This window comes from Aethalodelphis obliquidens, unplaced genomic scaffold, assembly GCF_003676395.1.
Source record: "Aethalodelphis obliquidens isolate GAN/ISIS:26980383/991018 unplaced genomic scaffold, ASM367639v1 scaffold5, whole genome shotgun sequence".
NCBI lineage: Eukaryota > Metazoa > Chordata > Mammalia > Artiodactyla > Delphinidae > Aethalodelphis > Aethalodelphis obliquidens.
The window spans coordinates 4,661,258-4,677,707 of NW_020837949.1; positions in this window are offsets into that span (position 1 = coordinate 4,661,258).

The following is a 16,450-nucleotide window of genomic DNA, read 5'->3' on the forward strand; positions in this document are numbered from 1 at the left end:
CAAGTTTCTGCTCTCAACCAGATTTTGTTGAAATTACAAAGGAAGATTCTATCCTCAAAGAGGCTATGGTCTTACCAGAGAGACATTCAAGGAATTTTTTTGAAAATAGCAAGGTACACTGACTGTTTAACTGGCAGTGAAACTGACAACTGCTATTCCTCTTGTTGCATTTCAAGTTTCATAATTCTAATCCACAGTGTCACTTCACTTCCCAATTCCAACTGACATCTTTTTGATGTACATTTTGGGTTGATGCCTAAGGACATTTAAAAACAGTTTAGTGCTGAACATAAGCTGAATATATTCCCAGAATTCCCGTGCTAATCAATTATTTATCCCTTACATATGCTAAGACCAAAAATGAAAAAAAAAAAGTTCTATATTTCAGGTTGACAGGAGGTTTTGGGAGACTAGCAAGAACAAAATACTTTTGAGTTTTAAGTCTTAAAAAATGAGCTTTCCAGTTCACTTATACTTTATCTAAACGAGGCAAAGATTATTCCTTTGCCACCAATAGTTAAAAATAAGCATAAATTATGAGGAACTTATACTTTATATGGAGTGTTTTAGTCTTTTAACATGAGAGTTATTGGGATTTTCTCATACACCTAGTACACATACTGTGATTCTTTGGTTTTAATTCAAAAGGTAATAAAAATGCTAAATTGCCACTTCAATAGGGTCTTTTTATCCATGAACTTCTCATTTTTGTATACATATATATTTTTTTGGTTGGACTGCATGGCCTGTGGGATTTTAGTTCCCTCGACCAGGGATCGAACCCAGGCTCTCAGCAATGAGAACACAGAGTCCTAACCACTGGACCACCAGGGAATTCCCCATACATTTTTCAATAGACTTTATATTTTTAAGTAACTTTAAATTTACAGGAAAATTTAGAAGTTAGTATTAATACAAAGAGTTCCCGTGTACCTGGCACCCACTTTCACCAATTATTAACATCTTAAATTGGTATGGTATACTTGTTACATTTAATAAATCAATATTAATACATTATCATTAACTAAAATATATACTTTATTTGGATTTCCTTAGTTTTTTCCCTAATGTCCTTTTTCTGTTCCAGGATCCACCCAGGAAATCATGCTGAATTTATTTTATTTTATTTTATTTTTTAAAGGAGAATGATTTATTTATTTACTTACTTTAAAATTTATTTGTTTATTGTTTTGGCTGTGTCGGGTCTTAGTTGCGGCACGTGGGATCTTCATTGTGGCATGTGGGATCTTTCGTGGTGGCACGTGGTCTCTCTAGTTGTGGCGTGCAGGCTCCAGAGTGTGCAGGCTCAGTAGTTGCGGTGCATGGGCTTAGTTGCCTCCTGGCGTGTGGGATCCTAGTTCTCCAACCAGCGATGGAACCCACGCCCCCTGCATTGGAGGGCGGATTCTTTTTTTTTTTTTTTTTTTGCGGTACGCGGGCCTCTCACTGTTGTGGCCTCTCCTGCCGCGGAGCACAGGCTCCGGACGCACAGGCCCAGCGGCCATCGCTCACGGGCCCAGCCGCTCCGCGGCATGTGGGATCCTCCCGGACCGGGGCACGAACCCGTGTACCCTGCATCGGCAGGCGGACTCTCAACCACTGCGCCACCAGGGAAGCCCATGGAGGGCGGATTCTTAACCACGGGACCACCAGGAAAGCCCCCTCGTGCTGAATTTAGTTGTCATCTCTCCTTAGGCTCCTCTTGGCTGTAACAGTTTACAGACTTTCTTTTCCTGGGTAACCGGAACAGTTTTGAAGAGGACTGGTCTGGCATGTTGAAGGACGCCCGTCTATTGAAATGTCCTTGACGTTTTTCTCGTGGTTGGACTGAGTTTGTGGGTTTTGGGAGGAAGACCCCAGAGGTAAAGTGCCCTTCTCATCACATCATATCAAGGATACATACTGTCAACATGGCTCACCACTGTTGGTGTTGACCTTGATCATCTGGCTGAGGTGGTGTTTGTCAGGTTTCTCCACTGGAAATTATTATTATTTTTTTAAGATTTTAAATTTTATTTATTTATTTTATTTTATTTATTTATTTGAAAGCCTGCGCGCAGCAACAAAGACCCAATGCAGCCAAATAATAATAATAAAAATATATAAATAAATAAAATTAAAACACAGCTGTAAAAAAATGTGTTCCAGTTTTGGCCATTGGGAGCCCTTTCAGTTGGCTCTTGTGCACCTTTGATACCCCTCCACCAACTAAGAATTTTTTTTTTTTTTGGCTGCACCATGCAGCATGTGGGATCTTAGTTCCCCATCCAGCGTTTGAACCAGTGATCCCTGCATTGGGAGCACAGAGTCCTAACCGCTGGACCACCAGTGAAGTCCCGCTCCAGGCTCATTTTGTATATTTTCTGCTAGAATCACAGAATCAGCCATTTCTCCAAGGAGCCCTGGTTCCTTTTATAGGAGATGTTATTCACAAGCCAAGATATGTGTGATCAGTGCTACTGTAGTGTCTTTTTTTTCTTTCTTTCTTTCTTTTTTTTTTTTTTTTTTTGCCGTGTGGCATGTGGGCTCTTAGCTCCCCAACCAGGGATGGAACCCATGCCCCTGCAGTGGAAGCAAGGAGTCACAACCACTGGACTGCCAGAGATTTCCCTTGTCATTTCTTTTAGACCCTTGTATTTGAGTGTACTAATCTCTCTGTCTCTCTGCCTCTCTCTGTCTCTCTATATTTCATATTTCTCTATGTTACTATCTGTATCTATATTAAGCTAAACATGAGTTCTTACTAATGTCTCCAATTCTAATGCATTACCACATCAATCATTCCAACAATAAGAAAACTAGCTACCATCATCTACCATCCATTTATTAATGCTTAATTTTTCAATTCCTGTATATACACAATACCTCAGGCCCCCAGTGGAAACAACTTTTATCAACTAGACTGCAATACTTAAGTGCAATTCCCTTTGGCTTTAGTGTTAAAGACATTTCCAAAGTTACCAAGTGCAGCACATTTCCCCTCATCCCCTTCAGTGAGGATGTTTTCTACATTTGTAATTCAGTTAGATTCTTTTGTCATAATCTGTATTCATTCCTGGGATCTTCCAACCTTGTGGGTTTTTTCTTCCCTTTTAGTATGCCTTGTACTTTTTCATTGAAAGTGAGACATGATGTATTGGGTAATAGGAATGGAGCTAATTAGGCCTTTAGTTTGAGGTTTTTACGTTAATCTGGCTAAGAATGGGCTTCGTTCAATGCTTGCTATAGTTGTACATGGCTGAGTCTACAGTTTCCTCTAGTGTCTTTGATTTTGGGTTTCCCTGGAGACTCCTTTTTATAAATATTTTTAAAACATATATATAATATATATTTAAAATATATATTTAGTTTTATATATATATATATATATTTTTTTTTGGCCATGCAGCATGTGGGATCTTCCCCCACCAGGGATCAAACCCCTGGCCCCTGCAGTGGAAGCCTGGAGACCTAACCACCAGACCTCCAGGGAACTCCCAAATATTAGTCCTTTAGTGAACCTATATTCACAAATCTTTTTTTAGCTTCCCCCCCGCTTCTTAGTGAGACAACTGGGAGGAACTGGGAAATACCCTTTCCCAAGGCTGGATGAGGCTCTGGTAAAGACTTTTACACTGGAGAGTAAGCCTTTGTAATGGAGGATATGTTATTTTACAAGGTTACCCCCCACCCGCTGTGACCCCCAAACAAGAAGGGATCTTTCTTGGTTCTGCGCTATGAGAACCTAGTGGAATTGCTGGAGGTAAGACCCACAAAACTGTGGGAGTCCTCTAAGACTGCAGCACCCTGGAGTTTCTAATTTTCATACTAGTCCACACTCAGCCTCCAGCAAATCATCAAAATTACCAGAGTTTATGGCTCTAGCAGCTTCTGTTCCAGTAGGCAGATCTCACCTGTGCCTCTGGTTTCACCCGTTTCTCCAGATTTCAGAGTGATTTCCCCCTGATATTTTAGTTCTTTCATGAGTCTAGGAGAAGTTATTGATGTTCAATTTATTCAGCTTTTTTCTTGCTGTGGGGATAGCGTGGTGACTTCCAAGAACTTTAGAAGTCGGAGATGAAACAGGAAGTTGCACGTGCATTTTTAAAGCTGGATTACCATACATTTTCACAGAAGCTTTTTAAGCAATAAATGAAAAGCAGTGTATCATGAGTGACTAGGACAGGAGGACGCAGATTGCCAGATGTGCACTGGCTATGGCTTTCAAAGAAATCACTGTTCCCAAGGCCTACCATTATGTAGCTGAGCATGAAAATAAAAGACCTGAAGCCCCTGAGGACTCATGTCTGTTCTCTTCCTTCCAACCAGGTCATACTGAAACATTTCAGCCACATAAAAAAGGCATGGTCTTGGGAGTGACATGTACACACTGCTATATATATATTTTTTAATGCATCTTTATTGGAGTATAATTGCTTCACAATGCTGTGTTAGTTTCTGTTGTACAACAAAGTGAGTCAGCCATAAGCATACATATATCCCCATATCCCCTTCCTCTTGAGCCTCCCTCCCACCCTCCCTATCCCACCCCTCTAGGTGGTCACAAACCACCGAGCTGATCTCCCTGTGCTACGTGGCTGCTTCCCACTAGCTATCTATTCTACATTTGGTAGTGTATGTATGTCGCAATGCTACTCTCACTTCACCCCAATTTCCCCCTCCCACCCCATGTCCTCAAGTCCGTTCTCTATGTCTGTGTCTTTATTCCTGCTCTGCCACTAGGTTCATCAGTACCATTTTTTTTTAATTCCATATACATGCGTTAGCATATGGTATTTGTTTTTCTCCTTCTGACTTACTTCACTCTGTATGACAGACTCTAGGTCCATCCACCTCACTACAAATAACTCAACTTCATTTCTTTTTATGGCTGAGTAATATTCCATTGTATATATGTGCCACATCTTTATCCATTCATCTGTGGATGGACATTTAGGTTGCTTTCATGTCCTGGCTGTTGTAAATAGTGTTGCAATGAACATTGTGGTACATGACTCTTTTTGAAGTATGGTTTTCTCAGTGTATATGCCCAGTAGTGGGACTGCTGGGTCATGTGGTAGTTCTATTTTTAGCTTTTTAAGGAACCTCCATACTGTTCTCCATAGTGTTTGTATCAATTTACATTCCCACCAACAGTGCAGGATGGTTCCCTTTTCACCACACCCTTTCCAGCATTTATTGTTTCTAGATACACTGCTATATTTAAAATGGATAACCAACAAGGACCTACTGTACAGCACAGGGAACTCTACTCAATATTATGTAACAACCTAAATGGGAAAAGAATTTTAAAAAGAATAGATACATGTATCTGTGTAACTGAATCACCTTGCTGTACACCTGACACTATCACAACATTGTTAATCAACTATACTCCAATATAAAATAAAGTTAAAAATAACAGCAACAAAAAAAAGCCATGGGCAATGCAGTATGTGTGTGTGCATGTATGTGTGTATGTTAAGTTTTTTTGAGGGGGATGCTTACAAGTAAAGAAAAGCAAAACTTAATTGGCTTGGTTTATGTAACAGGAAGTTGAGGTCTGGATTCAGGTGAGCTAATTGCAGTGATTCAGATGATGTCACCCAGGATCCACCTTCTTCCCATCTCTCTCTGCCTTTAGAGGGTCTGGGCTCTGCCCCAGACTCCACCTCCAGCTGCCCTCCCTGTTGCCCCTCCTAGGCCTCCCTTCGTGGTTTCAGCTGCTGTCATGTCGGAGTTCAGACCCTCTGACCATGCCATGCTCTGCCTCTTGCTGTCCTACTGAACAATACTGTGTTCATATCTTTTTCATATCTCTATATAGGGCTACCTTCCACTATGAGTGAATCACCATAATTTGTTAAATTAACAACCTATTTACAGACATTTGTATTATTTTACTTTTCTCTATTACAAGCAAAGCTCTAGTATTTATCCTTGCAAATATACCTTAGCTGGTATTTTCGAGGACAGATTCTTACAGGGGTATTAATAGGTCTAGGGGTACTGATCATACTCCTTTCAGCCTCCCAGAGATAAAGATTTGACAAAAGCTGTTTTATCAGTCAGATTTTATTTCTCTACTTTATTCACAAACTAGTAAATGCTTGGTCTAATCAAAATGTGTTACGTCTGGGCTCCCCTGGTGGCGTAGTGGTTGAGAGTCCGCCTGCCGATGCAGGGGACACGGGTTTGTGCCCCGGTCCGGGAAGATCCCACATGCCACGGAGTGGCTGGGCCCGTGAGCCATGGCCGCTGAGCCTGCACGTCCGGAGCCTGTGCTCCGCAAAGGGAGAGGCCACAGCAGTGAGAGGCCCGCGTACCGCAAAAAAAAAAAAAAGTGTTATGTCTATGACAATTCCACGACCTAAGGGACTTATTTTTGAAGACATCTTCCTTTGGTCTTATTCTCTTTTAAATTAAAATTCTCTTTTTAAACCACAGGGTTATAGCTTTTTTTCCCTCCTCTAAAATTCTACTATTCTTAGGTTCAGGACATATCTGACTGGACCCAGCGTTTCCTCTAAGATAGTGTGGTCATTTTCCACTACATCCCTCCCACGTGGTCAGGACTAAGCTTTGTGTAGCAGTTACTCTCATCTAACGTTTCAATTTGAGCAGTTTGGGACTTTCCTGCTGGTTCAGTGGTTAGGACTTGGCGCTTTCACTGCTGGAGTCTGGGTTGGATCCCTGGTCAGAGAACAAAGATCCTGCAGGCTGTGCAGCCTGAGCAAATTAAACAAACAAACATCAAATAAATAAATAAATAAATGTTAACAGTTTAATTCCCAACCGAGAAAGTTGAGGACATATCTGATGCTCCACTTTCAACAGAATGAGACTTTTCATCAATGAACAGACAATTCAATCCTCTTTGTGTTTCTTGTGCTGGTTTTGCATCTCATTTGGGGAACACATGACTCATTTTCTCCATGTGGTCTGGTGGTCTCCCTACAACACACCTCCTGCACCCCCTTCCTCATTTCTGCTTTCCCAAATGCTTTCCACCATTTCCCTACTAGAATGTGTATTTCCCCAACAGGTGTATACGTTTTGGATAGAAAGTACCAGGTCATCTCTCTTTTAATATGTTTTTTTTTAGAACAAAGTGTACACCCTTATTTTCTTATTCATATGATGAATTTGATATAGCTCATTCTCAGTGACTTTATAAGACCATTTTCCATATTCATGTATTCAAAGTTCACTTTGCTTAGTACCCAGGGTCTGGACGTGGCATATCGCGTGTTACAGGGATACGGATTCATTTAAACCCTGTTGTCTTGTCCCAAGAATTACCGGAACAAGGGTTTCCGCTGTTTTCTCCTATATTATTAACATCTGAACTAGCCCGGACTGAAATCTGCTTCTTTCCTGCTGTATTTTCAATCTGTCACACAAGGACTGAAAACCATTGGTTCTAGCCTCTGGGCTTCTACTAGAAAGCATGTCCAAAGTTGAGTAGAAATGCAGTGTGCTCTACATGTGGAGTAGTTGACTGCAAACCATCAGGTCATTCAGCAGGATTTTCTTTTTCTGCTAGCCATTCCTCCTCCATGATCAAAATGGTTTCCATATTTTCACAGAGAGAAAGTAAATGTTTAGTTTTGAGGCAGAAGCTTCATTACTTAATCTTTGTACATATACCTGGGCATCTGTGCACATATTTTGAGATGTAATTATTAAATGATGATCCTATTAAAATGAAATGTGGAACCTAGTCAAAGGAGCTGCTATCAGGAATTTAGTGAGCACTAAACCCCCGGTTCCCACAGTATGATCTAAGAGCCCCAGGGAACCCCAAGACCTTTCAGGGGTTCACGAGATCCAAACTGTTTCACAAAAGAACTAAGATGCCATTTTCCTTTTCCGTGGTGCTGACATTTGCACTGTGCTCACATCACAACAGATTGAATTCAGAAGCAGGTATGAGATTCTGTCACAGAGAGTTTGCAAAATGTGGACCGATGCTACTCCTCTCACTAATTTTTTATTTCAGAAAATAGTTTTTTTTTAATGAAATACATTGAGGGACTTCCCTGGTGGTCCAGTGGTGAAGAATCCGCCTTCCAATGCAGGGAATGTGGGTTCCATCCCTGGTCGGGGAACTAAGATCCCACGTGCTGCGGGACAATTAAGCCCGAGTGCCGTAACTACTGAGCCTGCACTCTAGAGCCCACGTGCCACAACTAGAGGGAAGCCTGCGATGAAGAGCCCGTGTGCCACAACTGGGACCTGTCGCAGCCAAATAAATAAAAATAAAAACTTTACAATATAAAATAAAATAAAAGACATTGACATGTAATTGGTTGAATAAGTATATATTCAAAACTTTTTTCAATTTAATTTGTAATACAGTACATATCAATAGATATAATTCACCTAAACAAGAGCTCTTCGGGGTCCTTAATTTTTAAGAGTGTAAAGGGCTCCTCAGCCCAAGATCTCTGAAAGCTGCTGCACTAAAATGATTATTCAAATTCAGTCTGGATCTTACATCTTCTTTTGAATTTTTTTTACCTCACAAAGGTGGGGAAATTCTATCTACTATTTCCATCCTCACCTATATCATAGGCTTTTATTATAACAACTCTTATATGTCTATAAATATAAATAAAAAGGAAAAGGGAATTGGAAGCCCCATCCCATAGAACCCAGAAAATACACACCCGTGAGTAAAAAATCTGTCCCTGAGAAATACAAATTTCTTCTGGTATGAGCTGAAGTGTATATAATTGTGTGTCAAAGTAATTAAAATATTACTTAAAAAAAAAAAAGAGGATCATGTCATCCTAATCTATTCCCAGCTCCCATTTCTGTAAAGTCACCATCTCATAGCCTTTTTTTAAACAGCCTTCCTGAAATATAATTCATATATCATATAGTGTATAATTAGATGGCTTTCAGCATATTTAAGAATTGTGCGTCCATCACACAATCAATTTCTGAACATTTCCATTACCCCAGAAGGAAATCCTGTACCCATCAGCCATCGCCCCTCAACTCTCCCACACCCTCCAGCCCTTGGCAACCGCTAACCTACTTCCTGTCTCTACATTCACCTATTCTGGACATTTCTTATAAATGGAATCATGCAGTATGTCATCCTTTGTGACTGGCTTCTTTCACTTAACATCATGTTTTCAAGGTTCATACAGATGTAACATGAGTCAGTATTTTATTTCTTTTTATTGCCAACTAATATTCTATTGTATGACTATACCACATGTTAGGTATTCAGTCATCAGCTGGTGGGTATTTGGGTGGTTTCCACTTTATGGCTCTTATGATAAATGCTGCTATGAACAGGAGTGGACAAGCGTTTGTGTGAGTATGGGTTTTCATTTCTCTTGGGTATAAACCTAGGAGTGGAAGTGCTGGGCCAGATGGTAACTCTATGTTTGAGATTTTGACAAACGGCCAGACTTTTCCACAGGGGCTGAGCCATTTTACATTCTAACTAACAACACACAAAGGTTCTAACTTCTCCAGACCCTCACCAACGCTTGTTATTTTCCTTTTTAAAAATTCTAGCCATTCTGGTGGGTGTGAAGAGGCATCTCATTGTGGCTTTGGTTTCTCGTGGTCTTTTCATTGGGAAATGAAGATTGGCAATTGGCAAATTCTAGCATCTCAGGTTTTAGATGCCCAAATTCCTAAAACTCTTATTCTAATGGGGATGCTAACCTCAACCGTTTCACCTCCTAAGTAATTAAATTAAGTTTAGTGCAATTTTATTTCTGTAGGTCATTTTGATAACCCTATTATCTGTCAGCATGATCCAGAGAATTCAGAAGCCCCATGCGTAGTCACAAGCTCGCTGAGTTGGTTCTCTGTTCTCCCGGACGTAGAATCTATTAGGCAGCGCTGTGTGAAGTCAAGAGCACTGGCTTTGGGTCAGACCCAAGGTCAAAATAATCTCTAACTCTTCCCAGCCATGTGAACTTCATTGTGTAATTTATTTCCTCTCTCCAGTCTCAGTTTCTTCATCTATAAAATGGGACATCACCACCTATCTAAGATCAATATGCTGTAACAGTCAGAGTCATGAGCTCTGGAACCGATCTGCCTGGATTTGTAATCCAGCTCCGCAACTTCTCAGCTCTGTGACCTTGGGCAAGTTGCTTAACCTCTCTGATCCTTTGTTCATTCATCTGACACCTACTCACAGAAGTGAGATAAAGACCAAATGATGAAACTATGTAAAGTGGATGGCATATAGTAAAGCACTCAACAAATGCTAGTTAGTGCTGTTATCTAATAGTAGTATTATTATGAAATTAAATAAGGCAAAAATGGGAAAGTTGGGTGATGCCAAGTGTTGGGGATACGAGGAAAGAGTAACTTTTGTTGACCAACCTGGTAGAACTTAGTCAAGTTAAACATGTGTTTACTTTATGACCCAGCCATCCCATTCCAGTGTATATATTGCAGAATAATTCTCAGAAAAGATCCACGAAGGAACATATGTATGAGAATGTTCATCAAAGTGCTGTGGGGCGGGCGGGCAGGAGTTGGAGACACTTGTTACGGAGGACACGGATAAATAAAATGTGGTGGATACACGGTAGTTCACTATTCAGCAGTTAGAGAGCTACATATGCAACTAAGAACAGACACAGACCTTAAAATATGGTGTTGCACAAAAAAAGGGGAAAACCAAATATATTAGCTGGGGATTCAACCAGGAAAGCAGAAAACATTTTAAGCATTTTAAAACAGACAGGGAATTTAATATGGGGAATTGGTTACACAGGTGATGAAATATTTGAGAAACCACCAAGGGACAGGTGAGGCAGCCTAGGTGTTCACAACAGCAGGAAGTCATCACCACCATCCAGGGTTGGAGGGACAAGGGGATGAAATGATGTGACCTGAGTCCAGGGGCTGAGGTCATTGGGCAGAAGCTGGACTCGTGGCAGGGGGAGCTGGAGCTATGGGGAAACACAGCTGCTGCAGGAGATCCTAAAAAAGAGAGACAGAGGAGCGTGCACCCTATTCTCCCTTCGCCCATCGTCAGAGCTCCTGCCGTGCCCCCCACTAGCTAACCTCGGCCAGAGGCTGACCAGGGAACCTGGCAATGCTGCTTGCAGATGTCAGTCCACCCCTACCTCCCCACGTCACACCACCCTGCGCTGCCCTGTGATACCAAGCAGAGCACGGAAAGAACAAGAAATGGATTTGAGAGTCAAAGACACCAGCCAGGCACATGCCGCGGAGCGGCTGGGCCCGTGAGCCATGGCCGCTGAGCCTGCGTGTCCGGAGCCTGTGCTCCTCAATGGGAGAGGCCACAGCAGTGAGAGGCCCGCGTACCGGAAAAAAAAAAAAAAGACACCAGCCAGCACATAGTTATTTATGTAAATTACAAATACATACACATTCAAAAAAACTTCTTATTTCACAAAGAACCTACAAAATGAGGGACACATAGAAAACACACGAGAATAATTGTCCATGCAGGGATGAACCAGGGAGTACGAAATGGGGCTAAAAGGGAATAAACAAATAAATGAAACAAGAGCAGGGCTTTGCAGGAGCAGAAAGATACCTGCTCACAAACCGAAAAGTACCGTTAACTAACACCAAGGAACATACAAAAGAGGTTGAGCTGAAAATGACTGTAGGGTAAGGGAATGTGATACCAGCTGTTGTTTAATTCCAATAGAAAAAGGGAATGAACATTTAGGTCATGAATTATTAGCACCTTAGCAGATATGTCAATTCTCACCTTCTTGCTTCTTAACAAAGAATCACAGAATCTAGAGTTGTAGAAGGACTTAGATCCTTTGCGTCTTCTGGAAGGAACTTAATGAGTTAGGAAGACCACAGGGTTTACAGTCAGGGAGACTTGGGTTCTTACTGGCTGGAGGACTGTGTGCTTGCTAAACCTCTTGGCACCTCAAAATCCTCACCTATAAAATCAGGGTGTAATAAATACCTTGCAGAGAAGGGTTGGAAACGATACACATACAACAGTAAGCAGAGTGTCTGGGACACAGTTGACTTTCAATAAATGGGAGCTATCATCTAGTCCAGATCCCTCACTTCGCAGAGAAGGAATGGACACTACCATCTCATGGAAGTTGGAGGCATATCCAGGATCCTATAGGAAGAGCAGAGTTGATTACGGATTTTATTTTATTTATTTATTTTTGGCTGTATCACTCAGCTTGTGGGACCTTAGTTCCCCCATCAGGGATGGAGCCCAGGCCACGGCAGTGAGAACATGGATTCCTAACCACTGGACCGCCGGGGAATTCCCTAAATAGATTTTAAATATGGATACTTAAAATCCATCATCCGGAATTCCCCGGTGGTCCAGTGGTTAGGACTTGGTGCTGTCACTGCCATGGTACGGGTTCAACCCCTGGTCAGGGAGCTAGATCCCACAAGCTGAGTGGCACGGCCAAAAAAAAAATCTTTTAAAATGGATTTCATGGGTATATACCTAGGACTGGAATTGAAGGTATGATTTTAGGATAAATTCCTAGAAGTAAGATTGCTGTGTCAAAAAGTTAATAAATGTATAGTTTTGTTAGATACTGCCAAATTCCACTCCCCAAAAGACTGTACATGTTTGCATTTCTACCAGAAATTTATGAGAGTGCCTTGAACACTTTTTTTCCATTTATTTATTTATTTCATTTATTTTATTATTTTTGGCTGTGTTGGGTCTTCGTTGCTGCGCGTGGGCTTTCTCTAGTTGCGGTGAGCAGGGGCTATTCTTCGATGTGGTGCGCGGGCTTCTCACTGCGGTGGCTTCTCTTGTTGCAGAGCACGGGCTCTAGGTGCGTGGGCTCAGTAGTTGCAGCACGCGGGCTCAGTAGTTGTGGCTCATGGGCTCTAGAGCGCAGGCTCAGTAGCTGTGGTGCACAGGCTTAGTTGCTCCGCGGCATGTGGGATCTTCCTGGCCCAGGGCTCAAACCTGTGTCCCCTGCATTGGCAGGCGGATTCTTAACCACTGCGTCACCAGGGAAGCCCCAAACACTTTTTTAAAAGAGAAAACATCCTGATTTATACAGTGAGCAACTTCAGTATTACCTATAAGAAATATTTCATACGTACATGATATCCCCTAGGTTTTTCAAAGAATAGATGGGTGAAAAATTTCTGTATCTTTTTTTAATTGAAGTATAGTTGATTTACAATGTTGTGTTGCTTTCTGCTGTACAGCAAAGTGACTCAGTTATACATATATACATACTTTTTTATATTCTTTTCCATTATGGTTTATCGCAGGACATTGAATTTAGTTCCCTGTGCTATACAGTAGGCTCTTGTCCACCCAGAAAAATATATATCTTTGCATGAAGCTTTTTCATTCCACAAAACAGCTTGTCATCTTGATATTAACAGCCAATGATACTAGTTCCATATTCTTGCCTCTTAGAACTTGAAGTGGGGATTCATATTGCCAGGTCTAAATTGGTAGTTCTCAAATCCTAGAAGTTAGATTCAAAACTTTATCAAGAAAGTTTAACAAGGCATGAAACATCTTTAGGTCACAATGAAAGACATATACATCGATATCGGCTGCACTTTCCCACCATTTTGAAATAGTCTTCCTGCCATTCTCAATGACAATTACATTCCCGCTTCTCGGAGCTTCTGCTTTGCTCACTCAAAACCGTTAATTTATCCTGTTACAGATTGTTTAGTGTGGGTTGTCAAGACCTATAAAGAGCTTGGGAGTTTACTCTTCCTGCAAGCTAACAAGCCAGCCTACCACAGTTTCATGGATGCTGACAGACCACACAAAAGTCCAAGTCCGAGACGGAAGATTTTATGACTCACAGTAACAGCAGCAGGCAGAATACCAGCATTTTCTTGCACTGCTTCCCAGAGCCCTCGTAGCCACAGGGCAATGGGAGAAGGGTGAGGTCACACCCGCACATGCAATGGGCTGCATTACAGGAGAGGAAACTTCAGCTTAGGGAGCCCAAATCTTTTAGAATGGGCGTAAACTTGACTTTGCTCTGGTCACTCTACAAATGACTTTGACATCCTGTAGAATTAAAAAAATAAACAGACTTCACTTGTCTAAGATAGGAAATCCAGGACCCCAGCACAAAAGGGGTAATAGCTCAAGTCATCACCATCATCAATACCATCCGAATTGGATTAAGATTTATGGACTTGGTTGGGGGAGCAAATAATATAATTTGGCATATTAAAAATATTTGTCTAGGGAAGTCCCTGGCGGTCCGGTGGTTAGGGCTCGGCACTTCCACGGCAGGGGTTCAATCCTTGATCAGGGAACTAAGATCTCCCAAGCCACGTGGTGCGACCAAAAAAAAAAAAAACTGTATTCAAAAAAATTCTCGGTCTATTTTTAGAGATTCATAATCCTGCGTGGATGGGTGGGAGTGGCTGGGGAGAGGAAGAGGAAGCAAATTTTGGTTCAATCCCTGGTCAGGGAACAAAGATCCCACAAGCCTCACGGCACGGCCAAAAAACAAGAGTTTTTCCATATCATATTTTTGCAGCAATTTAGTGCCTAGAGAAGTTTTTGCACTCTTTATCATGTGCCACTCTGAACTACTGCCATACAGGTTCATCTCTTAATCTGGCCCTAATCACTACCATCACGGTGAACAGGAGCTATCTACTGAGTATTTATTATATCTTTGGTGCTCTGTTAAGTGCTGATCTAAGAAAGGTAGGGAGGTAGGAAAAGAATCGATATTTTGTGTCAGGTGCTGCGCTAGTACACAGTTTCCCTTAGTCATCACAGCTCTAACTAACTAAGGCCCAGAAGGGCAAGTAACTTAAATGATGGTAATAAGTGACAGAACCGGGTTCAAAATTTTGACATCAAAATCCATGGTGAGTTCAGAAAATTCACCTTGGAATTCAAGAACATTGTAACTCAGGGAAGAGCTCTGTGCAATGAAAGAATAGTACTAATGTATGTTGAATATTAAATGTGATTATAGACAATTACAGGACAATTTCCCTAGTTAGAACAATTACTGCCATAGTCTAGGGTAGTAGTTAGGTCTATCACCCACTGTGTGATACTCAAGTGGACCAAGAATGGTTTTCTGAGGAAGGTTTAGCAGAGTGCATAGGTGGGTAACATTTGTTTAGGGATTTGACTCGGATGCTCACTTTAATTTTCACCAAAGGAATTTAAACTCAAATCTTACATTTCTACTACCTTGCTTTTTACTTCAGAGAAAAAGCATAAGTCCTCAGACTAGAACTTCCTCACCCTCTTTGAGCTCCCCATCCCAAACTGTATCTGGCATTTGCACCCCTTTTTTAAAAATTGAAGTATCGTTGATTTACAATGTTGTGTTAATTTCTGCCGTATAGCAAAGCGATCAGTTATACACACATAGACATTCTTTTTTGTATTCTTTTCCCTTATGGTTTATCACAGGATATTGATTATTGCTCCCTGTGCTATACAGTAGGACCTTGTTGTCCATCCATTCTATATATAATAGTTTGCATCTGCTAACCCCAAACTCCCAGCCCATCCCTCCCACACCTGGCAACCACAAGTTTGTTCTCTATATCTGTGAGTCTGTTTCTGTTTCATAAATAGGTTCATTTGTGTCATGTTTTAGATTCCACATATAAGTGATATCATGCGATATTTGTCTTTCTCTGTCTGACTTACTTCTCTTAGTGTGATAATCTCTAGGTCCATCCATGTTGCTGCAAATGGCGTTATTTCATTCTTTTTTATGGCTGAGTAGTATTCCATTGTGTGTGTGTGTGTGTGTGTACCACATCTTCTTGATCCACTCACCTGTTGATGGACATTTAGGTTGCTTCCGTGTCTTGGCTACTGTGAATAGTCTTGACTCCTTGCCCCTGCTCACGTTGAAGAGATGCCCTCCCCCATCTAGAGCTGATATCTACACCCAGCACCCTCTTTCCTCTTCCAGTCCAGCTCCATCAAGTATCCTTTCTCAGATGGTGTCTTTAACCTTTAAGTCTCTACCAGCTCTTTCCTATCAGCATTTAAACTTGAACCAGGCTTTGCCTCCTTAAATGACTCTTCCTTTATCCTATATATATTTTTCTGTGTAATATGTTATTTCCTTCCTTCACAGCCAAGCTTCTGTGAAGAACTGTCTGTATTCATGGTCTTTGCTTCCTATTTCCCATTAAAATGTCGACCCACCACGATCACTACAACAAAGTAAAATGGGCCAAAATTGGTGCCTCAGTTTTCTCATCTCTAAAATAAGGATAATAACAATACCCACCTCAGGACTGTGGAGATTAAATGGATTATTATATATAAAGACCTTAGGACAGTGCCTGGCACATAATACGCTCTGGAAGTGTTACCTATCATTACTAATATTATAATCGTTTCTTAATTACACAGCTGCAAGCGTAAGGATAAGAAAAAGAGAACCCTACACTGACAACCTCACTGTTTTGCCCAACTAAACAACAGCTACAGCTATTGGAAAGCGAATTTTTTAAGGACACATTCCAGTAAATG